Source organism: Bos javanicus, chromosome 18, assembly GCF_032452875.1.
Source record: "Bos javanicus breed banteng chromosome 18, ARS-OSU_banteng_1.0, whole genome shotgun sequence".
Taxonomy (NCBI): Eukaryota; Metazoa; Chordata; class Mammalia; order Artiodactyla; family Bovidae; genus Bos; species Bos javanicus.
In genome coordinates, this window is record NC_083885.1 from 1,920,919 (window position 1) to 1,945,390 (window position 24,472).

The 24,472-nt window shown below is 53.6% G+C and overlaps 1 protein-coding gene and 1 non-coding gene across 4 annotated transcripts in view; both read left to right on the forward strand.

Annotated features, from left to right (window-relative positions):
- Nucleotides 1-664: 664 nt before the first annotated feature.
- The window catches only part of ST3GAL2 (ST3 beta-galactoside alpha-2,3-sialyltransferase 2), a 47,449-nt gene continuing 23,641 nt past the window's right edge, over nt 665-24,472 (forward strand). The window contains exon 1 of one of the 3 annotated variants that reach the window (XM_061386705.1): nt 665-819. The gene's annotated coding sequence lies outside the window, so the exon portion shown is untranslated. Of the gene's footprint in view, nt 820-4,058; nt 4,179-17,030; nt 24,399-24,472 lie in introns of those variants that run through there. The other 2 variants (XM_061386707.1, XM_061386706.1) reach the window with 2 other exon arrangements.
- On the forward strand, nt 20,715-20,787 carry TRNAG-UCC (transfer RNA glycine (anticodon UCC)). Its single transcript has one exon. It is a non-coding gene; the product is annotated as a tRNA-Gly (tRNA).

A 24,472-nucleotide genomic window follows, 5' to 3' on the forward strand; every position in this document is an offset into this window, starting at 1 on the left:
GTCTCCTTTTTCCAGGTAGGGAAACCCCACGCCCACGTGGGGTGATTTTTCTCCCTCCTGGGCGCAGCGGCCTCACCGCAGCTCCGGCTTGCGGAGCCCCGGCAGGAAGCCAAGCTAGCCTCAGGTCAAGGCTCTTTCCGCGAGAATGGTAACCGTCCCCAGCGTGAGGCTCTCGGGCCAGAGGCTTCGCCTGCAGCCCTGCGCGGCTGCAGCGGACCACAGCCGTGTAAGAGGCATCCTCCGCTGCTGGGTGCCCCCCTCGAAGTCCAGGTATTCAGCCCCGGCACAGCGCGTCGCACACCCCACACCCTGTCTCCGCCGTCGGTACCCCGGCCTCAAGGGAGTGGAAACCTCCCATCCCCCTCCCCTCCCGCGCTGTAGACGCCCCGAGTCCCCACGGGACTACAAAGCCCACAAGCGCGCGGGCTGGCGCGCTGTCTTCTGGGAGTAGTAGTTCCGCGCGCCGGGCTCTCCTGGCGGCGCAGCGCGCGCTGGACTCCATTTCCCAGGATGACCAGGCGAGCGGGGGAGGGGGCGGGGCAGGGCCGAAGGATGTGAGTGGGGAGGGGGCCCTCGCCCCCCGCCCCCACCCTTCCTTTCCAGTCAGGCTGGGTTGGGGGAGGGGCCGGGCTGAGGCGGCGGCGGCGGCGGCGGCGGCTCGCTCGGGGCGGGTAAGGGCGGGACTGGCCCGCTGCGGGCGGACTGGGGAGCCGCTCAGCTAACGGGTCCGGACGCCGACCGAGGCGGCGGCTTTCTCTGCACTGGCGGCGGCGGCGGGAGCGGCGAGCATGGCCCGCGCGGCGCCCGGAGCTGACTGAGGTGCGCGGGCGGGCGGGCGGGATATAAGGCGTCCCGGGCCCCTCGCTGCCACGAACCCCCTCCGCGCGGGCAGCTGGCTCGACCAGCGGCCCAGACCCTCCTGGTCCACCCCGGCAACTTCCCCTGGGTCGGGGCGCTGGGCTCCCCCGTGGGGGCGGTGGTCCTCTTGCCCTGGCCTCCCTCCCGGTTGCCCGCCTTCTGCTCCTGCACCTCCAGCCGTTCCCACGCGCGGCTCTTCCACCCCATGGTGGAAGTCCCCAGCCCCCGCGCCCAGCCCCGAGAAGCGCTCCGTGCCCCAGTCCCGACTTCAGTCCACTGCCTAGTTCGCACCCCCAGCCCCGCGCGCGCTCCTGGCCTGTGCACTCCTTGGAGACCCTTGCCCCGCTTCTCCTGGCCACAGGCTGTCTTTGCACCATCAGCAGCTCTCTCCTCTTTCCCCTACCTGGCACTGCCCCCAAGCCATCCACAGTGGCCCAGTTCTCTCTGATGAGACCTAACAGCCTGACCTCGTTCCCACTTCGGAGAAACCGAGGCTTGGCACAAACCAGGAACTTAGCCAAGTCCATGCCCCAGCCCTGTGGGGCTGGTCTGAGCCCTTGCCTTGGCATGAGGGAGTCATTTCTTCCCTCCAGTCATTCCTCTGTGACTGGACCAAACTTCCCAGTTGCCTGCTGCAGCTCTCTGCTGAGCTCACTTTAGTCTCCCTTTTGGCATTTTCCCACTTCTGTTTCCCCCTCCTCCTTCCTGTATTTAATTTCTGGCCTCCTTTGCCTGTAGAGTCCCCCACCCATCACTCATTTACTCAAGTTAGCCTTTTGATTTCTATTTCTTGCCAACTGCATCCATCTCCCATCTTGCCTCTTGCTTTCAGCTACAGTAAAACGCTGAAGAACAGAGTCTAAGGTGGTGTTGGGGGAAAGGGGAGAGGTGCTGGTGGTGGGAAGGGAGTGGCAGCCTCTTTCAGCTAAAGCTGCCGAGGGGGCTCAGGGCACTCTGGAGTCCCTCAGTAAGTCAGTCCTAGCCAGTGATGCACACTCCCGTCTTGTCTTTGGGACAGTTGTCTGGAAGCTGGTTGGTCATTTCTTCCTCTCATTACGAGTGGTGGACTCCACCATCCCTCCGAGATGGAGGGAATCTCCTACATTGGTGGAGATGGCGGCATAAGAGAAGTCTGGGAGACCACACCCCTAACCCTTATCTTGCTTCTGCTGCTAACTTTGGAGATGGTTGGTGGCAAAGGGAATGATGCTGCTAGGTGCCCCCCGAGCTCTTTGTGGAGGAAGACGTAGTGACTGTAGGTGGTGATCTCAAGTTTAGTCGTGGTGTTCAGGGTTTGAAGGAAAGAGGGAGCCAGGGCTCAGAGAGGTGGTGGAGACTTGCCTGTATCTGTTTTTTTTTCTTTTGGTTTAGTTTTGTTTTCTTATCTTCCTTTGGCAGATTTGCCTATGGGTCGATCCCTTCCTAGCCCAGTTTTCAGCTTCTCAGTGGGAAGTTGGGGGAGGGAGGGAAATCTGTGAGCCATCACGAAGGCAGGCTCTGGGAGTTCCACTGGGGTCCTGAATGAGCAATCTTGATCTGAACCAGATGGTTCCCTGCTTCAGCACCCCCTCTCTCATCCCTCCCCCTTGGCTGTGAATAGGACGTCTTTAACCCTGTAACTTGAGAATGGAGGTAGGGGGGCCAGGGGGCCAACTGTCTGTGTGCGTGTTTATGTCTGCATCTGCGCTCACCATGTGAGCTTGCCAGGGGCCTGTGGGAGTGACCCTACGTGGGAGTGCAGTGCCGGGATGTGCTGTGGCATGCTCACAGCCCTCTAGGAACTTTCCCAGCCCAGAGCCCACATGGGGTCAACTTCTCAGCTGCTAAGAACCGCTGGGTGTGGCCTCATGGTCCATTTCCCCACAAGCCAAACCTCTGGACCTGAAAGATGCCTCAGGCGAGGATCACTCTTCTTTTGAAAACTACCTGCAGTTATGTGGAGTCTCAAAGAGCAGCCTAGGGTGGGGTGGGTTTCCTAGAATTGGAGTTCCCGCTTCCGAACTTGGAAAGAGAGGAGCTGGCGAGGGGAGGAGGAGCTGATTCCTTTGCTTCATTCTGTACCCCATCCTGTCTTGTGTATTGTGTACTTGATTTTGACCTCTTCCCCTCCGCCCCCGTTAGACTGTGAAAGTCCTTCAGATGTGCCCTTGTTTCTGCAATATCACCCCGCGGCTCGGTCCTTGGCACAGAGCAGGTGCTCAGTAATCCCCCTGAAGAGCTGTGTAAGGCGCATTTTGCTGGGCCCCACTCCCAGACATTTCTGATTCAGGCAGTCTGGGTGTGGCCTGAGATTTTATTTCTGTCTGGCTTCCTGACCATAGCACTTGAGAACCACTGGTTTGGGGCCATGAGAGTTGCCTGGGTGATTAATCCAGGCCCATGTAAAGTCTTCAGAGAGGCTGCCCCCCACCTGGCTTCCCCACCCAGGACTGTTCTGGCAGCTTCCCTGGGCTGGTCTTTTCCTGCCATTCCCATGCTTTCCAGTGTTGGCTAGATTAATGGTCAGGGTGACTTGAGGGCCTGAGCTCCCAGTCCCCCTGTAACCACATAGCAGACACTGTGCTGTGGCCATTTGAAGGAAGGACCCCCCACCCCAACCACAAAGCAGGACGTTTAGGCACCAGGGCTTTGGGGAAGGACATGGGGAAGCAGACCCTGAACCAGGCACTCATCTGCCCTGTCCCTGAGACTGAGCAGGTTGGGTGCTGGCCATGGCTGCACACTGGACAGGATGCCTGGGACTCTGAAACTGAGACAAACAGGAGGAACCCCTTACATTGTGCTTTAACTTTGCCACGCATTTTTTCACGTACTGTTTTTCAGGAGGTTTATAAGGCAGAGGTAGACCCAGGTGGGGTTACTAAGAAACAGAGATACTCTGTGGGTCACACAACAGGCCCAGGGCTCATGATTTCAACCCGCCGAAAGAGCATCTGCTAACCCAGGAGCTGTGAATAGCTGGAGTGATGGCTGCTGTTCCCTGAGTGGTTACTTCTAGCCAGGCACCTGGCTGGATGTTCTTGCATGTAGGCGCGTCACATTCTCACAGCAGCGTTGCAGGGTTAGCACAGATGAAGAACTGAGGCTTACAGAACTTATGAGACTTGCCCATAAACTCAGCTGGTAAGTGGAGCATATGGAAGCCAGACAGGGTCTTTCTGACCCCGTGCTTTTTGTCCCTCACTGCCTGTCTTGCCCAGGAAACCTGTAATTGGCCTTTGAGTTGTCTGCCCACAAAGCCTGGTGAATTTATTGAGTCTGGAACTCTGCCAGCTGTTGTGGAGGAGAGGATGACCAAGTCTCTGTCCACCGGGAGGAGGGTAAGACAGGTACTCCGATGTCCGCGGTGGGAGGCAGAAGGGGTAGCCGGGGGCTTGTGGGTTTAGAGGAGGAGAGGTCATCCCCAAAGAGGGCTCAGAAGGGGACTCTGGGTTGGGCCCTGAAGGGGAAGGCAGAGTTCCAGCAGTGCCTGCAGGCCGGGGAACGTACTGGCCAGCAGGGGAAGGAGGGACCATAACAGCGTTTTCAGGGCATTTTCCCTTTTGGTTGGAGCATAGGAGAGGTATTTTAAAAAGAAGTTTGGTTACAAGCAACACCTTGCTGACTTTGGTAGGAAAGGACTTCATTGGAAGGCTATGGGAACTCCTAGAATCTGAGGAATGACTCGAGACCCGAGTTCCCTGCAGGGTCTTTTTTTAAAAGCAATTATTCGTCTTTTTTTTCTTCTAAATAGGTCTTTAAGAAATTATTTATTTATTTTATGTTTGGCTGTGCTGGATCTCCATTGCTGCTCGCAGGCTTTCTCTCGTTGCAGAGAGCGGGGCTGCTCTCCAGCTGCGGTGCGCAGGCCTCCCTCGCTGCAGTGGCTTCTCCTGTTGTGGAGAACAGGCTCTAGGGCATGCGGGCTTCAGTAGTCGTGGTGCATGGGCTTGGTTGCTCCGTGGCAGGTGGAATCTTCCCAGACCAGAGATAAAACCCGTGTACCCTGCATTGGCAGGCAGATTCTTAACCATTGGACCACCAGGGAAGTCCCCTTCCAGGGTCTTGGAGTAGGTATGTCAGGAGCCAAAGGCCAGCCTCTTCAGGGTACCACTGGGGCCAGGATAACTGTTCCAGCTATACTGTGGGATTTTGTCACCATAGGTTGGGAGTCATATCCCAGGGAGGAGATGTCTGGTTGGCCCAGACTGGGCCATGCCTCCTCCCTTGGCCAGGGAAGGGCTGGTGACACAGTAGGCAGTCCCCCCAAACCGTATCCAAAAATTGGAGTCCCCAGAAGAAGAGGCAGTAGAGATTGCAAGAGATCAATCCCAGCACAGTGTTCAGTGAGGACTTAACTCGGCAGACGGCAGACAGAGGGCTTGTTTCCGACAAGTTTCTGAGCAGGCAGAGGGCAGCTGGTAGCAGGGTATGGCTGGGTCATAAGGAGACAAGGAAAGAAGGGAGGGAGGAAATGGAAAACTAGTTAGGGTCCAGGTGAGAAGTAATGAAGACTGGAACTTGGCAGTAAAAATGCAAAGAAGGGACTGATTCTAGAGAACTATGAAAGTAGGTATCTGGAACAGACAGTAAGTTGACTGGGGTTAGACACTTCCTTGCCTAGGTGAAGTCAGGTCCTTTAGCTGAAGTGGAGCAGTCAGGAGGAGGAGGAGTTTGCAGGAGATGAAGCATCCTTGCTTTGGAGGAGCTGTGTGCAGGACGCTCACAGCGCGCCCGGAAGCCTGGTTAGCTTGTTACTCTGGACTCCACGCTGCCTGCCTGAGGTTTGGGGCCTCAGCCCTGGGCGGGTGGGGCCCCACAGCCTCAGGGGCCCAGTTCATTCTGAAAGCAACTGGGGCTTTGTGGTCCATGCTCAGCATGCCTGCGTCTCTTCTTGTCTCTCCATTTCCGCCGAGGGTGGCCTTCGCCTTCCTCCCCCTTCCCCGCTCTCAGTTTCCATGCCCCAACTTTCCCCCACCGTGTTGTCCCAGTATCTGAGCCCTTACCAACTAAAGGAGCTGGCCCAGCTCTCTGGGGACCTGGGTTTTAGATTTTCCCCTCTTTTCTTTAGCAACAAGTTCTCACTATTAGGGCAGATATCTGCAAATGACATTTTGCACAGAGAGAAGGTGAACTTTGCCTGCTAGCTGAGGAGAACAGGCATTTCCTCCAGTTATGCTGGGCTTACCAGGGATGCCTGTATGTGTCCCTAAGCAGCCATTCTGGGGCACCTCTTGGTGCTTATTTATAAATCATGACTGTAATTACAGCATATTGTCAGTCACACTTTTACGTTGCCATTGCAGACCTCTCCTAAGGCTCCAGGGCATAGGCTGGGCTTTGGGCCACCCCAACTTTCTAGCTGAGAACTGGAGAGGTTTCCTGCTTCAGGAATGGGAGAAGGACTTCCCCGGTGGTTCAGTGGTTAAGATTCCATGCTTCCACTGCAGGGGGCTTGGGTTCGATCCGTGGTTGAGGAACTAAGATCCCACATGCCACTCAGCCAAAAAATTAAATAAATATATAAGAAGAAAGTGAGGAAGGGAGCAGGGTTCTCTGTGAGGTGGGGCAGGAGGAGTGATGCTGAAGGGCACTTATCCCTGCAGGTTTTCAGAGAGGATCATCTTCCTGGGGTGAAGACTGTCCCCCTCAGTTATAGCTGTTAGCATTCAAATGAGTGTGCTTTAAAAAAAAATAATTTATTTTTTATTGAATTATATAATTATAATTATATAATTACTCTACAGAATTTTGCTGTTTTCTGTCAAACCTCAACATGAATCAGCCATAGTGGATGTAGTAGTTTTGCCATGCATGATATGAACACAGTGCCTGCTACCCGTGTACAGTAAGGTGAACTAGGAACAAGAGAAATCTAGAGACAAATGTAATTTTTCCTTATTTTGCTGTCAGTACTAAATTTGTATTGTGAAATAATCATATTAAAACAACAGTTCTGCTATCAGATGTTGAAAAACATCCTCAAAGGGCTTCTTCCTTAAGGAGGATGTGACTGCAAATGAGGAAGCTCAGAGAGGGAAAGGGGTTGACTGACATCCCCCCCTGGCTGCTGAGGTGGGGGAGCGGATAGCACAGGCGTCTCCTGCCTGGAGGGGCGTCTCTCCTGGTTTGATCATGCTTTCCCGTGCGCATGCTTTTTCCTTGTCTCCCCTTCTCTTCTTCCCTAGGCTCAGGGTGGGGAACAGGCAGGGGACACAGAAAGCAGCTCTGTCTGTGCACAGCTGAGGCGCGAGGCCCATCCTGCTCCTGAGAGGGGGGTTGGGGGGCAGAGGAGACCCTGAGGGGTCGGCGCATGACCCAGGGGGTCGGCGCATGACCCAAGGACCACAGAGAGCAGTCCTCGCCCTTGCTCTCTGAGCCCTCCAGCTGTGGAGTCCTGGAGCAGAGGACCGGAGGCAGGTCTGCAGCCTTCTGAGGGAGAAAATCAGCAACGAAGGCAAATCGCTAATTGGTCTAAAGGGGACTGCTCTGATGAAGAAAAAATCAACAAGTTTTCTGTGTGGTTTAAAGGAATTTGGGGGGGGGGTGGCGTGAGTAGTGAAAGGGGAAGTTGAGAGGTGATGGTGGGAAGAGGAACAAGGGGGGGCTGGAGGGTTGGCCTGGGGCTTCCCCCTCCCTGCCCGTGTCACCCCGCAGCCCCACCCTGCTCCGCCACTCCCTCTCCCTCCTCCTTCCTCCTTTTTTATTGACATATAACTGACATATAACATTATACTAGCTTCAGGTGTACAACATAACGATTCCACACTTGCATACTCTGTGAAATGTCTACAAATTAGTTAACGATCTGTTACCACGCATAGTTACTACCTCCTTCCTTCTTTGTGGGGAGGATCCCTTTGGGTTTGCAAGGGACTCTCCCTGACCTTTGAGTAGAGTTCCCCCCAACCTCAAGTTCAGTTGAAAACAAAATACTTGTCGTTTGATGCTGGTAGAACCAGAGTCAGGAGAAAATGAAAGTCTCTGTGGCCCCTGTGCTGTGTCCTCTGCCCGAGCAAGTGAGCAGGCAGCAGCCAGAGGGACCGGGGCTGTGCTGCAAGGCAGGGGAGGGGCGGGAGCCCGGTCCTGTCTCTCTTGGGTTTTCTTGGGAGCCGTCTGAGGCCATGGCAGCTGCAAGGGGCTTTCCAGCAGTTGGCCTTCTCTCTGTTCTGTCCTGTCCCAGAGGGCTTGGTATCTTCCCCGGGCCACACCTGTGTAGCTTCTGGCTGGTTCCTGGGTCCTCTGGCATGGCTCAGGAGACCCCAAGTGTCACAGGCAGGGGGAGACAGGAAAGCTTGAAAGGGGTTAGGAGAGTCATGGGGACCCCTGTTGCGGGCTTCCCAGGTGGCTCAGCGGTGAAGAATCTGCCTGCCAGTGCAGAAGTTGTCAGTTTGATCTCTGAATCAGGAAGATTCCCTGGGGAAGGAAATGGCAACCCAGTCCGGTGTTCTTGGGTGGGAAATCTCATGGACAGAGGAGCCTGGTGGGCTGTAGTCCATGGAGTCACAGAGTCAGACTCGGCTTAGAGACTAAACAGCAGCAGGAAGAGTTCAGGCTTTTCCAGTGTAGGGGAGCCAGCGTTGGTACTTCCTTAGGAAGGTGCTGTGAAATGGGTGCTGAGTGACCCAGGGCAAGTTGCTGCCCCTCTCTGGGCCTCAGAGTCCCCTCATCTGTAAATACAGAATTTAAAGATCTGTTCACGGATTTGCTGTCAAATCGTCCAGTAGGCCAAACAGAGGAACGCCATGCCCTGAGAGGGGAGATAGTGCTGGGAGCCCAGGACACCACCATGGGGTCCAGGAGTCGCTGAGAATTGGTCCAACCTTTCTGCTGACCAGTTGGACGTATTGCGCAGCAGCCAGCCTGCTCTGGCTTCTCTCTGGAGAACTTGGGCTCCTGCAGCTGAGGGAGCTGGCCCCTGCCTCCTGTTGTCCTCATCCCCCTTCCCGAGCGTCGCTCTGCCTCTGTCCTGGGTTCAGGCAGAGAAAAACCCCTCCGGTCTCTCATCACATCCATCTCTTCCTATACTGGCCACTGGTTAGGCTTTGGAGTGACTGTGTATAGGCTTCCTGTTTCTGCTCCCAATCCCCTCACCTCCTTCCACCTTGGGCTCTGCTTTGGTGAGAATTTCCCCCCAAAGCCAGCTTTGAGGGTTAGATCACAGGCTGAAGATGGGAGGTGCTGGGTCAGTAGCGCAGACTCTGGGTGGGCCTACTGAGGGTTGAGAACTCGCCTGGAAAGGGGGGTGGAGCAGAGGTTTTTAGGAGAGTAGAGGATGGCGGTGAGACCAAGCCACACACAGCGTGACGCAGAGGCCTGACCCGAAAGGCCAGGGGATCATGGGCCGGGGGAGGCCAGGGTAGGCCGAGCGTAGAGTTTCATTGCCCAGGAAGGAGGGGCAGGATGGGGGTGCTGGCCGACAGGCAGACCCCCGAGACTGCCCTGGCAGGAAGGGAGGCCCCGGCTCTCCGGGCTGGGCCGGTCGCACAGCATTGTGCCCAAGTGTGGGCAGGGTTGTTAATGACTGTTTGTTCTCCACAGGCTGTGAGGCTGCCAAGGGTCAGTCCGATAAGAGGGAAGAGCTGGACTCCTCGAGGTTTATCCTCCCACCAGCTGCCTCCTTTCCGCTGGCCTCAGATACTGACAGGCTATTGTGGCCCTGCTCTCTCCCCTTCCTGACACATACCGCCCCTGGCTGTGGCCCAGCTGGGCTTCCCCTGCCTGGCCTCCAGCTCCCGTTCCCATCTGGGGTCAGATGAAGCCTGCGCTGGGGGAGGGGTCAGTCCTAGAAGGCTGAGCCAGTTCCGAGTCAGCCTGGGGGTGGGAGAACCCAGGGGGTGGCCAGGGCTCTGGAGTGAGCAGCCGCTCCTAGACCTGCCTGGTTCATGTTGGCCTCAGGGTTACCCCCGGCTCCACCATCCAGGCCGTGGGGTCTTGAGGGAGCCCCACCTTTACCCCAGAGCTTTGGAAGGTCTGGTTCTTCCTCTGAGAGGAATAGAAATGGGGATCTGAAGGAACTTGCATTTGGGAAGATGATTTGGCCTGTCTGTGGAGAATGAATTGGTGGGAGGGAGGTCTCTAGAGTAGATCTGGCGCTTTAGTAGTTCAGGGGCTACTGTAGGTAGAAGATGGCAGTTCTTGGTTAGAAAAAGAGTGGCAGATGTGGAGGAAAGTAGAAAAGGGAGAGATTTAGGTGGGAAACCTCAGGTGGACTTTGTAATAGGTTGGCTGAAGGAGGTTAAAGGAAGGAAGGGGCATAAATGACTTCCAGGTTTCAGGGTTGGATGGGTGATGTCCCTTTGCTGACACTGGGAATACAGAGGGAAGTTCAGGTTTTGAGGGCTTAGAGTGTGGGTGAGTTTGGCATTGTGAATAGAGTGAGTTTGAGGTACTGTTGGTACGTGTAAGGTATCTCATCAGAGGGGTGGCTGCTAGAAGTGAGTGGGATAGATGGGTAGAATTCAGGGTAGTGTCTGGCAGCATTTAGAAAAGTCAGACATGACTCTTAATAGGTTGAGAAACAGATTTGGAAAGGGTTTCTTCCCCCAAATCCATTGCCAGACAAGGAATGGAGCCTAGGGTCCCAACTCCCCATTGCAATCCATGTCCAGGGTGGTCTTCTCTTGCCCTGACCACTTCAGCCGGTTCAGGGCCCAGAGGGCAGCACCCTCCCCTCCAGAGTCTTGCTCGTGGTTGGGGGACTTTGGCTGTGAGCAGTCCTAACCCCAGGCCACCCAGAAAGACTACATACATCAATGGCTCTACCACTGTCTGTGCATCTGGGCAGTGTCCCTGGCTGGAGAAGGGTGTGAGTCCTGGCCAGGGAGTTCCCAGAGTCACCACTGGGAAGCCCACAATCACTCTGTGCCTGAGGGCCTCCGAGCTGGACAGACTTAGCGAGGGCAGGGTTTCAGGGCCAGGTTCAGGGCAGCCCTTTTGCACTATGTGGCAAGTGATATTGTAGTGGTTTTTAAAAATTATTTTAAATGAAATGGAAAATAGTTGTACACGTGTGCAAGATTGTATCAGTTGGACTTCTTCAATCACAGCAGCCGAAAGCCAGCTGTAAAGGTGCTTTGATGAAAGGGAGCCGGTTGACTCATACCTGAGGGAACGGCTAGCCACATGCAGGGAAGGGAAGAGCTCAAACAACAGCCGCCTCACCCTGCCCTTCTCTGTCATGACACCTTGCTCGCCCCCCACGTGGCAGAAGGTGCCTGCCAGCAGTGCAGGCCTCTGCCTTCTCTGCATCCCATCCAGGACTGCCGTGGGACTCCTGGGTTCACTTGGAATTGGGGCCCTCACCCAGCCCTGGATCAATAACTATGCTGTGCTTAGTCCCTAAGTCGTGTCCGACTCTTTGTGACCCCATGGACTGTAGCCCGCCAGGCCCATCTGTCCATGGGATTCTCCAGGCAAGAATACTGGAGGGTTGCCATGCCCTCCTCCAGGGGATCTTCCCAACCCAGGGATCAAACCCAGGTCTCCCGCACTGCAGGCAGATTCTTTACCATCTGAGCCACCAGGGAAGCTGGCTGGCTGCATTTGGTGCTCTGATTAGGCACAGAGATGGAAGTTTGGGGAGAGATGATGCTCCGAAGGAAGATGGGATTGTCGTCCATTCTAAGGGCATTGTGTATTGAGGGGATAAGCAGAGCTAAGTGTGCGTGTCAGAATCACACCGTAGGCAAACTTACAAGGATTTGTTGCCATTTATTCACTCACCTTGTTAAAAGCTGGATGCTGGAGTGTAGAATGGGACTTCAGAATCACAGTCACTCCATTTATAGATCGGGAAGTGGGAGTTGAGACATTTGCCTAAGATCCTCAAACCACTAGGTAGAGGCACTGAGTCCAGGAACCCAGGCCGTGTATCTGATTTGCAGATGGAGGCTTTTTCCAATAGGAATGGCATCGTCACGGGAGGAGCTCCCTGCCGCACCCCCCGTGCCCTGGCTGCCCATCCACGGAAGTCCTGCATCCCCTGGACTGCAAGAGCAGACACAGGCGGCTCATGGCAAGTGGTCCCTTCCTCGTGGTGGCCCAGGAACATCTGCATGGTAGATGGTGTTACGCAGGCCTCTGTCTGGGCTGCGGGGGTCGTTCACTCTGCGTGTTCAGCCAGCTCCCTTGGCCCGACTAGGCCTGCCTGTGCCCTGGAGAGGCCCCCATCCTCTCCCGCCTGCCCTGTCATCTTGGCTTCTGAAGTGCCCACCCTCCTGTGTGTTTCCTGCTGAGACCCCGGTGAGGACGTAGCTCCAGGGCCGCTGCGCTTCCTGGGGTGAGTGGGGTACTTCCTGCTGGACAGGGTCGTGCCCCACCCTGTCTTCCCCCTTAGAAGATGATGCTCAGGACAGCAGTGCCGGTTTCAGGTACAGAGACAACTTTGGCCTCAGTTTGCCCGTCACTTCCAATTTGTGGGGGTACGGAGGTTTGACTCAGCCTAGCAGAGTCAAGAGTGGCGTGTTGTGGAAAGAACTCTGTGGGGATTCCATGGCGCTCCAGTGGTTAGGACGCCACAGGTTTCGCTGCTGAGGGCCCAAATGCAATCCCTGATGGGGAACTGAGATCCTGCAAGCCGTGTGCTATGGCCAAAAACAAAGCAAACCAAAGCCCACAGGGTGAGACCACCACACACCCAGCAGAATGGCTAGTCTCCTGAGCTGTCTGCTGACCCAGCCTGGCCAGCGCGCTGTATCTGCCCCACATGCCTAGCTCCCACAGGTGCTCTGGCCCACCTGTTTCTGCCTGGGGTCCTGTTCTCAGAGACCGGCCAGCCTGGGCCAGGCCTCCTGCTCCACAGTGTCTGCGCTCTTCCCTGCCTCCTCCTCTCTGTGATGCTGAAACCCAGCGGTACCTCGGGTAGGTAGTGCCTTGCAGCTTACAGTCATTACTCACTGCATCTTGACGGTGACTGTGAGGTAAGCAGGGCAGCAGGCGTCGTCATGCCCATTTTACAGATGGAGGACCTGAGTACCAGAAAGGTGTGATTTGCCCAGACTCGCCAACTTTCAGATAGAGCCAGTCCTGGAACTGAAGTCCAGAGTCCACTGGACTAAACTCACAAACGTGTTGAAGTGGGGCTGCCTCCTCTCACCAGGCGAGGGGCTTGGGAGGAGGCCCTGGGCCCGCCCTCTCCACAGCCCCAGTCACCCTATAACCCAAGCTCCAGACAGGCACCATCGTGTTGGCCAGCCCTTGGGAACCCCAGGGCAGGTAATTAGGCCAGTCAAGAGGTATCCCTCCCTTGGGGCTCTCATGGTCTCCCTATGCCTCCTCTCCATGTTCCCCAGAGTTGACACCAGTAATATCATGATGTCCATGATTACTGGACATCCTGACCAGCAACATCAGGATGTCATGACAGTTTTTATCTTAGCAGGGAGTGTATAACTCAGGCCAAGTCCGGGAGGGTCAACCACTCTCTGCAGATGGGACTAGGGAGGGCCCCTTGCTCCCCAGCCTGGCTCCGCTCACCCCAGGGCAAGGGGCCGAGGCAGGGCGAGGGGAAGGCTGCCTTTGCGGTCCTCACGGCAGCTGACATTGCCACTTGGCTGAAGTGGTAAAGCAGATTACCTGCCTAGCAACCTTGGGGCTCTTTCCCCGCAGGGGTCCTGCCTGGGTCATTCACAGCGTATTATCAGCTCCGCGGTGACAAGGACGGTGGCTTAGCCAGAGCCAGGGAGGAACGGAAGCAGGTGTGCACTGGTCTCGACAGTTTACCAGCCACCTGCTCTCTGCCCCCTGGAGCTGACTGTTAGTGAGCCCGGGGTTAGTGCGGGCACAGGGCAGGACTGCGTCCGAGGGGGTTGGCGCTCGGAGCGCCTCTGTGGCACTGGGCAGGGTGCAAGCTCAGGGCCTCTGACTGGATCGCACAGCTCTCCCTTCTGCTGGAAAAGTGACTCCGGAGGATGCAGGCTGAGCGAGGGGCCCACCCCTGGGCTTCTCTGCACCTCCAGTCCCGGGGGAGAGAGACGACATCGCTCCCTTTAATCTCCTGGTCCAGGCGTGGATGCAGACACCTCCTTTGGGTTTTCATTAACATAACTGTCACAGGCTGACCTTTCCAGAGGACATTAATAAATATAAAAGGAGAATAAAAGAAAGCTAAAGATAAGGTATATGAAAAATAAAAACAGTCTGGCTCACAAGGGACAGGTTCCTGGTTTGTTTCCTGGGTTTTCGGGGTACTCTCCCCACTGGAGATATGCTCCCCTAGCATGGATCGCACCGCTGCATGCCTTTCTTCCAGTCTCTGGTCTCCTAGCACTGACCTGTCTCCCTAAGGAGCCCTGGTGCTTGTCCTGCCTTGAGTCCTCCCCAGACCAGGTGGTTCATCTCTTCTCGTTGTTATTCAGTTGCTAAGTTGTGTCTGATTCTTTGCAACCCCAGAGACTAGAGCATGCCAGTCTCCCCTGTCCTTCACTGTCTCCCAGAGTTTGCTCAAAATCCTGTCCATTGAGTCGGTGATGCTGCCTAACCATTTCATCCTCTACCTTCTCCTTTTGCCTTCAGTCTTTCCCAGCACCAGAGTCTTCCAGTGAGTCAGCTCTTCACATCAGGTGGCCAAAGCATTGGAGCTTCGGCTTCAGCATCAGTCCTTTCCAGTGAATATTCAGGGTTGATTTCCTTTAGGGTTGACTGTGAGGGAATGTGGCTCCTTCCCAAGGTCCCCCAGGGAATTGGCACCGACAGGGCTGTACCTGTAACAGTGCCGCCTCATTTATCCTAAGTAAGCCTTGTAACAGGAAGGCATTCTCTTGACACAGTGCTCAGGCCCCAACTTAGCCCATGAACCACTGCAGAGGGCTGGTGGCTCCTCCAGCATCTGGTCTTGGCAGGAGTTACACACATCTCACCACCTGGCTCCTTCTCCCCACTGGGCAACAAGAATATTAACTGATAAGCTGGCCTGGTTGATGAAAGTTTCCAGGTGAGTTGGGCAAAAGATTGTTCTGGTTTAAAAAACAACAACAGAGAACACTTTGAAGTCATCTGATAAAGGAGATAAGCGCCTGACCACAGATTGGCGTTTCTGGCCCACCTCCTGCCTGGAATGTGAGAGGTGCCCAGACGGGCCTCCGCACCCCACACTGCAGCCCACCAGCATGCAAGATGGTCCCATTTCATGCCCGGTGTTGAGATGAAGCCACAAAAAAATCAGAAGAAACCGCCACCTGATAAGGAAATGTGGGGGCAGGATGGATAGAATACGGGAGGTTGTCTACAGCCCACTGGCCCTCCCCTGCCGAGGCTGATCCGTTTAAAGAAATTTGCAGCCGACAAAGTAGGCCTCTGTCCTGCAGCCCTGGCCGTCCCTTTCATGATGTTGCCTGGTTCCAGCGGCTCGGCAGACTTCCCACCTGGGTGGCTTGGCTGGGCTGTGAGGATTGAAAGGTTCCAACCAAGGTATCCCGAGGGTATCCTGACCAAGGGGAGGAGGTTGGCACAGTCCTGGGGCCGAGGACACAGCCCTGTTCTCACTCGCACCTTCAAGTATGATGCTGGCCTGAGTGGAGAGTGCGTTCCTTAACTCCCCCCTGGGCTGAGGGCCTGGAGAACCCCGGAACTGGGGCTGCTGTTTTCCCGGAAGCATTGCTTCTGGACCATCCCATCCCAGGAGCTCTGTGAGCATTCCTGGGGGCTGGAGCTGGTCCCACGGATCAGAGCTGTGGGCCAGGTCCATCCCAGTGTGGCCCCAGGAGGAGCTGGCATCTGCCCTCTGGTTGCTGAAGGGCTGCAGTCTTGAATTGTGCATGTGCTGTGACAACACAGACCCCAATCCTGCGGCCTGCCTTGCCCACAAAGTATCAGTCGCCCTGCCTCCTGGGCTCCTCTCCTGCAGGGTCACGGTGCTGGTCCTTTAGGTTAGGATCTCTTTTCCGGCATTCTCTCCTCCCCCCCGCTATCCCACAAAAGATACAGGGGTATACGCTAGAGTTTTAAGTTGAATCCTTCAACTCTGAGCGTGGGCCAAGGCCAGGCTGGAATTGGGAGTCATGGAGATGCTGGCCTGGAAGCTTTTAGAAGCACAGCTTCTCCCTTCGCTGGGTGTGCACTGGCAGGACTTGTGTAGACCCTAGCTCAGGCCTTCTCCATCAGTGTCTTCAGGTGGCCAGCCTCCCCAGGCTTCCGGTGCTGGGCGGAGAGCCCTGTCCGGAGCCCCGTGCCCGGTGCAGGCTGGGGAGGGGGCAGACCAGGGTGGTCGGGGAAACAGAAGCACCAGTCCTGTCCCTTCCCCGATGGTGAGGGCAGCAGTGATCAGATGCAGGATTCCTGGGGTGCCATCTCAGAGGGCTGGTTGGAAATTAGGGAGAGAACGTTTGCCCTTTGCGCCCAGCCCCTGGAGCTTCCTTCTCAGTCCGCACACCCTTGGCGGGAGTGCTCCAGGAAGCTGTCCAGGTGTAGTGGGCCAGGCGTTCCCTGGCTGGTCCCCTGCCTTGTGGGTGCACATGTTGGGGAGATGGAGGTTGGTTACCTGGAGAAACTATCTACTCCTCTTCCTGTTCACTCAGTTCTGGCAGGGGCAATGGAATGCCGTGAGCCTCTCTTCTAAACCCTCTATCAAACCTACACCTGCCCGCCCACCCCAGGGCAGAGGGTGTGTGTGCGTTTGAGGGAACCGGCATTGAGAAGGATTGGATTAATCCATCTTCCTGAGAAGAGCAGAGTGCTGTCTTTCATGAGCATGAGCTGAATGAGAAACATTGTCCTCCCCAGGGTCTGGGAGCTGAGGATCTGACTCACCCCTTCCTTCTGGAAGCCCTCGGCTCTGCCCGCCACGCCCATTCTAGCTGTGGGCATTGCTCCAGTTATGCCCCCTAAGTCCTCTGGGGTAGGCCGCCCCCAGCTCCATCCTCTAGCGGCGAGGCCAGCAGCTGGTCTCTAGGGTTGGCTGCCCTTGGCGTACCCTTGGAAAGGCAGCTCTCCTAGGGGGAGCCTGGCCAGCAAAAGCAGGGAGCCCTGGGTGGACATGGACCAGAGGGGCTGGTGGAGCCTCCTCAGAACGGGATTCCCATTGCTCTGCTCCTTGAAGGAGCAGGAGCTGCGAGGCCAGAGAAGGAGCTTTGCTACAGGGTCAGTGATGTGGCCGCTCAGGAAGGGGAGGGCTGGGCTCTCTGTGCTGCCTGCTGCTCCTGAGTGCAGGAGATGCTTGTTGAACGAATACATCCTCTGCTTTGCTCTTGAAATCTGAAACGTCCCCTGGACACCCAGACAAGGTGCAGAAGGTAAAGGAGGGCCCGGCAGCTTCTCTGCGGCTCTTCATTACATCTCTGGTATGACTGAGGTCTGACTCGTAAACTGTGATGAATAGCCGAGCCACCTGGTGCTTTGAACCTTATCTTTAAAGGCAATCAGAACAGACTCGAAGCACCCTTGTCCCCTGGCCCTGGTAGGTGGTGCAGTCACGTTTAATTGCCCTTGGGAGGCAGAGTTGGGCAATAAGGTCTAGACTGCAGGTTCTCCAGACTCCTCTGACTTGCCCCAGGCCACCGTTTATCCATTTACTCATCCCACTCCCTCTGCCTCCTGAAGTCCTCAAAGATCTCTTTCCCAGTCTCTTACCTTCAGGGTCTCCTGCCTGTCTCCTGCCTCTTTCTCTCTTTTTCTTTGATGGGGGAGACTGCCACACAGCATTCAGGATCTTCCTCAACCAGGGATGAAACCCATGCTTCCTGCGTTGGCAGCGCTGTCTTGACACTGAACTGTTGGGGAAGTCCACCTCCTGCTTCTCTTAATGTCAGAGGCTTTCAGCTCTGTGAAGAAACCCTCTTATTAACTTTGTCTTTTTTAGAATCTTGCTGCCAATGTGTCTAGAGAGTCACAGAGGTGGCCAAGTAAGAGATGGACCTTGGTGAGCTGTTTAGAACCAGCTTAGGGACTTCCCTGGCGGTCTAGTGGTTAAGACCTCAAGCTTCCAATGCAGTGGGTATGGATTTGATCCCTGGTTGGGGAAACTAAGATCCCACATTCCACACAGCATGGCTGGGGAAAAAAAAGGGACTAGCTCAGGGCAGGCTTGTGTTCTGAATGTGTGATGAAGTCAGGCACCAGGTGACAGGCTCCGTGACCCACAGGCTCTGCTGCAGGATGGACACAGCGTTCCTTACTGCGAGGCCTTGGGGGTGAAGGTCCATGGGGCAGACTGGCTCTGAGACCTCAGGCCTCTGCTGCCCACCCCGCCCCCCCGGAAGCTGCCACTGTGGGGGTCGGAGGTTGGGCAGGCAGTGCCTTTGCTTAGGCACAGAAGGGAGTTCTGGAGCAAGACCTTGGCCGTCTGGCCTGGGAGGTGGGGGTTGGGGTGGGGCTGAGGGCACTGAGGAACCCGCGATGCCTCTCCAGGGTCACGCTGAGCCTGGGGCTGACCGAACCATGGCCCCCCACCTGCCCAGCCTGGGAGCACAGGCACTGAGCTGGAAGTTTTCTGGCTCTCCTTACAGAAACTCTGCAAGATACATGGTATCTCCATGTTACAGAAAAGGGCATGGATCAGAAAAGTTAAATGGTTCATAGCCGACAGGTGGCCAAACCAGAATCTGAAGCCAAGCTTTTTAGGTGCTTTTTTTTTTTTTCTTTCCATTTTGGAAGGCTTGACTGGGAAGGACCCTGAGCTGCGGTGGGCGGTCGTGAGATCTGACAAGTCCCAGCTCGAGAGAACTTAGCCAGCAGCCTGTGGTGCTTGGGGGCGGACCAGAGAGAGGTGCGTCCTAGCCGCCCTGGTGTCTCTGCTGACGGAAACTGAGGAGCAGGCTGCCTCGACCATTCCTACCACCCAGGCAACCCCCTTAGCTTTTATACACTCACTTTCTCCTTGCCTCTGACTTGTGAAATCTGGTTTGTACCTGAGGTCTCATGTTTCCTGGTGATCTGCAAGAAGTCAGAGAAAGCTTGAATGTCACAGCTGAAAGAGTGGGGCTGATTATCATTTCCCTTTGCACGTTTACACAATGATTTATGAAAGTGGTTTCAAAGCATTTTTCATTACCCTTATTTCTGCTTCTTACAACCCTGGGGTTGTATAGAGAGACGATATTCAGTTGAACAAATTAAAAAAAAATTTATTTTATATTGGAGTCTAGTTGATTTACAATGTTGTGTTAGTTTCAGGTGTAGGGCAAAGTGTTTTTGTTATACATATATCCCTTCTTTTTCAAAAACTCTTATCTTGTATAGGTTATCATAGAATATTGAGTAGAGATCCCTGTGCTATGTGGTAATCCTTGTTGATTCTCTGTTTTATGCACAGTAGTGCATATTAATCCCAAACTTCGAAATTATCTCTCCCCTCTATGGACAAATATTTTTTGATGCCTGCCATTCGAAGGCCAATGCTAGGTAATGAATTAAATACCTGTCTTTTTAGGTTTTGTGTAGGATCATAATAAATGTGGGCTAGATTTGGCCTATGGTCCAAATTAGCTCATAACCCTAGAGGAATGGGCATGATGAGAGATGAGGCTTGAGAGGGTGGCCTGGTTTAGGGAGTCTCTGGATGCTCTGTGAGCCTGACCTTAGCCGTGTGAATGAGAGTGCTGTGTCTCCATCCACATGCTTTTGAATGCAGGAAGGTGATGTGTTTACATCTGAAATGCCACACGGCTAAAGAGGCGATTGAGAATGTAGATCTGGAGTCTAGGGTAGGAGGGCAGGCTCCTGTTTGGAAGGGGCGCATAGAGAGGCAAAGAGGAAAAGAGCTGAGGGCGGAACCTTCAGAGTCCATTAGCTGCTGGAATAAACAAGCAGTGGAAGGGTCTGAGTGACGAAGGTAGGTCACAGTGGCTTGGAAGTCAAAGTGACGGTAGCAGGAAACAAACAGGAAATAATCACAGAGGAAGGAGAGGGGGTCGTGGGAGAGCCTTCCTCTGATTGTTCAAGAACCTTGACCTGGAAAGAAAAAGTGTCTAGCTGCCTGATGATAGCCCGGACTAGAATTTGGCTCCCGAATTCACTGCTGTCCTGATGTAATTGAGACTAAAGGCTGGGCCTGCTGCAGGGGGCTGGGGTCTTGAAGGGAGTCAGATGGGCCTTTCATCAAGAGTATCCATGTGGCCAGTATACCAGTTTCCCTGGCCGGGTAAAAGACTGGGAGATGCTGAAGTGGTGTGGAAGAGGGGCTGAAGGCATGGGACTGCGTGTCTGCCCACCCCTGCAGCCAGCCCACGGTGGACTGGGGAGAAAACGGGGTGGGGATGGGAGAGCAGTTTTAACTGGAGCTTTCGATCAGCTTACCCCAGGCTGTCTCAGTCAACTTCCCTCAGTGTCCTGGCTGGAGTTCTGTGAATCCCATTAGAGATGGCTTGATATGCCTTCTTGGGAGACTGGTAACGGCAGGGAGTCCTAGTTCCTTGGTACGAATAATTTAATCCAGCTCATCCAGTCAAGATGGCACTGTAAATGTATAGCAGTGATACATAAGAAAGACAAAATGCTGAAAACATAGCCATGTACTACTCCCCCTCCCTCCCCACATAAAATGATAAACATCCCTGTAATGAGAAGTGGAGCAAGAACACACAGGGGAGAGCAGGGCAGAAGCTGCAGCCCTGCTGGTCTGAGTCTGGATGTAGGCAGAAGCGACTGGAAATCTGGGGTAACAGCTCTGACGTGCTCAACACAAAGCATGGAATCAGAGCTGGGCACACTGCTGGAACCCGGGGGCTGGGAAACGGGTGGTGTCACCCGTTCCCTGGGGCTATGGCTTATCACGAAGATGGTTACCTAGGCACACCCCAGTGTCAGCCTGGATCTAAGCTGAGCTAGTGCTGCAAGATGTAATTCTAGACCAGGAGACCCAAAGGACATGGGGAGGCAAAGGTGAAAACCCCTAGATGGTGGAGGGATGAACTTGTATACTCAGAAACATGTGAGGAGGGAATTCCCTGGTGGTCCAGTGGTTAGGAGTCTACGCTTCCACTGTAGGAGGCACAGGTTCAATCCCTGTTCAGGGAATTAAGATCCTGCATGCTGTGCAGCCAAAATAATAAATAAAAATTTTAAAACATCACAAAGATGGTGACCATGTTTGGGTCAGCCTCTAAAAGAAAAGTGAGGAAAACTAATATGAAAAAAGAACAGAAACAAAGAAAAATTTACCCCAGAAATGAAAATAACAGAGTAATCAGAAAATAACTTTATAAAGATCGTCAAAGAGATTAGGGCAACAGAAACACATTAAAGAAAAGAAAGGGGAGTCATAAAACAAACAGTAGGTGAATATGAAAAATTTTTTAAATTCTAGCATTGAAAAATAGTGTAATTAGAACTTGAGACGATGGATAACTGTAGCCAGGACACATAGAAATCATGAATTGGACACTCATGCTGAGGAATTAATTTAGAATGCAGGATAGACATGGAGAACAGAGTGACAGGCTTTAGTACAAGTCTAGTAGGAATTCCAGATACGAATCAAGGAAATGGCAGAAAAACATTTGAAGTGATAATGACTGAGAATTCCAAAATTGAAGTAACAGCATGAATACCAAACAGAATGCTGCTGCTGCTGCTAAGTCGCTTTAGTCGTGTCCGACTCTGTGCGACCGCATAGATGGCAGCCCACCAGGCTCCCCTGTCCACAGGACTCTCCAGGCAAGAACACTGGAGTGGGTTGCCATTTCCTTCTCCAAGGCATGCATGCATGCTAAGTCGATTCAGTCATGTCTGACTCTGTGCGACCGCAGAGACAGCAGCCTACCAGGCTCCCCTGTCCACAGGACTCTCCAGGCAAGAACACTGGAGTGGGTTGCCATTTCCTTCTCCAACCAAACAGAATAAATACCTAGATATAATACAGTGAAACTGCAGATAAGAATAAAGGGAGTAGAGTAACTTATTACCCTCTCCCCCAAAAAAGAATAAAAGGAAAAAATGAGAATTCACTGGCAGTCGTGTGGTTAGGATCCACACTTCCACTGTAGGCAACAAGGGTTCAATTCCTGGTTGGGCAACTTAAGATCCTGCAAGCTGCGTGGTGCAGCCAAAAAAAAAGAACAAAGGGAAAATATTGAAAGCTACCAGGTGAGGGGACTACCAGAGAAAAGAATTCAAAGAAATGACAATTAGACCGACGGACAACATTTCATCAACATTAAAAGCCAGAGGTGATAGAAGACTGTCTTAAGGAAGCTAGAATTCTATATTCAGCTCTCATTCAAAAGTGAGGTGAAATAAGGATATTTCTGGACCTGCTAAGACAGTTTTTAAGAATTTATTTTTTAATTGAAGGATAATTGCTTTACAGAATTTTGTCGTTTTCTGTCAAACCTCGTCATGAATCAGCCATAGGTGTACATATATCCCCTCCCTTTTGACCCTCCCTCCCATCTCTCTCCCCAGCTAAGACAGTTTTATCAGCTGTAGATCGTGACTAAAAGAACTACCAAAGGTATACTTGCTAGCACCAACTTTGAGTGCACAAATTGACATAGTATGTTGATACATTTAACTGTGGAATGTATATTTAGATAATTCAGTCACCCACAGTGACTTAAACTCCAGAAAATATTTAATAAGCTTATGATGAGAAGTGTGGAGTTAGGGAGTTCCAGGGTTGGGGCAGTGGTCTAATACTGATATGAAAAACCCTGGGTCATCCCATTGTTCTGCTCTGCCACCTTAAGGATGTAAGATCTTTCTCCTCATGGCTGAGAGAGGGCTGCTACAGCTCCGGGTAGCATATCATCACCCTATAACTTCCCAAGCAGGGGGATGCTAAGAAAAAGGAAGCTTTCTAATGTGCCTCTTTTTTGGGAAGAAGAATCTTTCCAAGAAGGCCTCAGCAGATACCTCCTTATGTCTCATTGGCCCAAGCTGGTTCATCCCGACACCAGTTCCTGGTAAAAGGGAACAGGCTTACTGTGGTTGCCTGTCCAGGCTTGCCTCATCTTCTGGGACTGGGTTCTTTGCCGCCTGAGCCAAATCAGGACTCTGTTGGCAGGAAAGAAGGGGGAGTGGCTGCTGGTAGGCAACCAACGGTGTCGGCCACAGATGGCAAAACACACAAACAGCGATTCTGTGTCGTTTGTTTTTTTAATTTTAAAGAAGGAAAACTAAAATTGTTGACCACATTAGCAAGGAAGAGTAAGGTAGAGTAAGAAAGGGAATACCATTCTTAAATCACATCAGGTTTCTGCCTTGTTAAATAGAACAGTACTACTGAAAACCTTAGACCTCATTAGGAAAGTGTATTATGCCAGCAATTTAAGATAGCCACTAAAAGAGGAAAGAAGAGGGATATAATTTCCAACCCAGGAGGGAAAGAAGTGGTGGGAGTAGGGATAATGTGTCAATCCAACAAGGCAGGAAAAGGAAAAAGAACTAGAGGAAAACTAGTAAAGAGAAAACAAAGAGTAACACGACCCCAGATGCATCAGGGTAAAGGGTTATACTCGTATGTTAAACAACTACCAGATAAAAGGCAAATAACGAGTGGTCTGAAGCCTGGAGAGACTGGTCAGTGGGCACAGGGGCTGAACAGGAACCACCCTGGCCTTCGCCATAGAAGTGGTTCTGTTCTTTAAATAACTTGTTTTTCCCTTGTGCTATATTCTGGCCTCTCCTCAATTGTTTCTGTCTGGGTTTGCCTTGCTACTGAGATAGTATTGTTTTTCCAGACCGCTTCCTGCCTGCTGTATATACGTATAACAAAACCCTGGATTCTGTCCTGCCACAGGACACCAACACACCATGCAGGGACTCGTTTAAGGGCAGGTGTGGTGCAGCGCCGAGACCCTGCACCCCCCGTCCCCCTGCCCTGCTGCTTGCCCATGCCCTAGGACTCAGCATCCCTCCCTTGGAGCCTGTTTCTTAGGGTGCACCATCGATCCTCTCGCAATGAAGACTGATGGTTTATTTCTCCCGGGCTTATTGGAAAGTTAGCCAGGCTGGAAGAGCTGTATTAGCTCTTGCTTTCTGGTTTCCTGGCTGCCAACTCTGGACAGCGTCAGCAGTCCTGGAGCTGAGATCTCAGACTGAACATCCAGTCAGAGTGAGGTGTCCTGCAGTAAGACGGGCTCCTGAAGCAGACACTGCCGGAGGGGTTGTAACTGGGGAGCAAGGGGGCCTGAGTCACTAGGATAACTGAGGGGTCTGTGCCAGAGGCTGGTGCCAGTGTGTGGCAATGGATGAGTTCAGGCAGCCAGGCATGCAGAGGTCAAGCCAGCAGTTCTCAGATCAAGGACGTGGGCTCCAGTTCAGTGAGAAGGGGGGTTGTCGGGTCCCTCCCTCCGCATCTTGACTGATTCCCACCCCCACCCCCCAGGCATCTGCTGTTGCCACACCCAGGAGGCAGGCAATTTGCTGGGTTGCTCGGTGGCCAGGTTCTGGGACACAGGGAGTACTTTGATTATTGTACCCCAGTAAGTGGGAAAAGCCTCTCTGTAAGGAAGGCAGTGAGAGCCTGTGGAGGGAGCCCTGGCCTTGGAGCCATCAGCCCTGGGATGGCATTAAAGCTCCGTCCCTCACCGCCTGGCTGACCTCGTTCGGCTGTCTTGGGACTTCTGTGAATACCGAATGAGAGGCTGTGCCTGTGAATGCTCAGAAACGCGGAAAGCATCACACATGTGAGTACTAATCTGTGGCTTGATGCCTTTCTGTTGAGGCTCTGAGACACATCCTTAGGCTGCGTGTCTGGGTG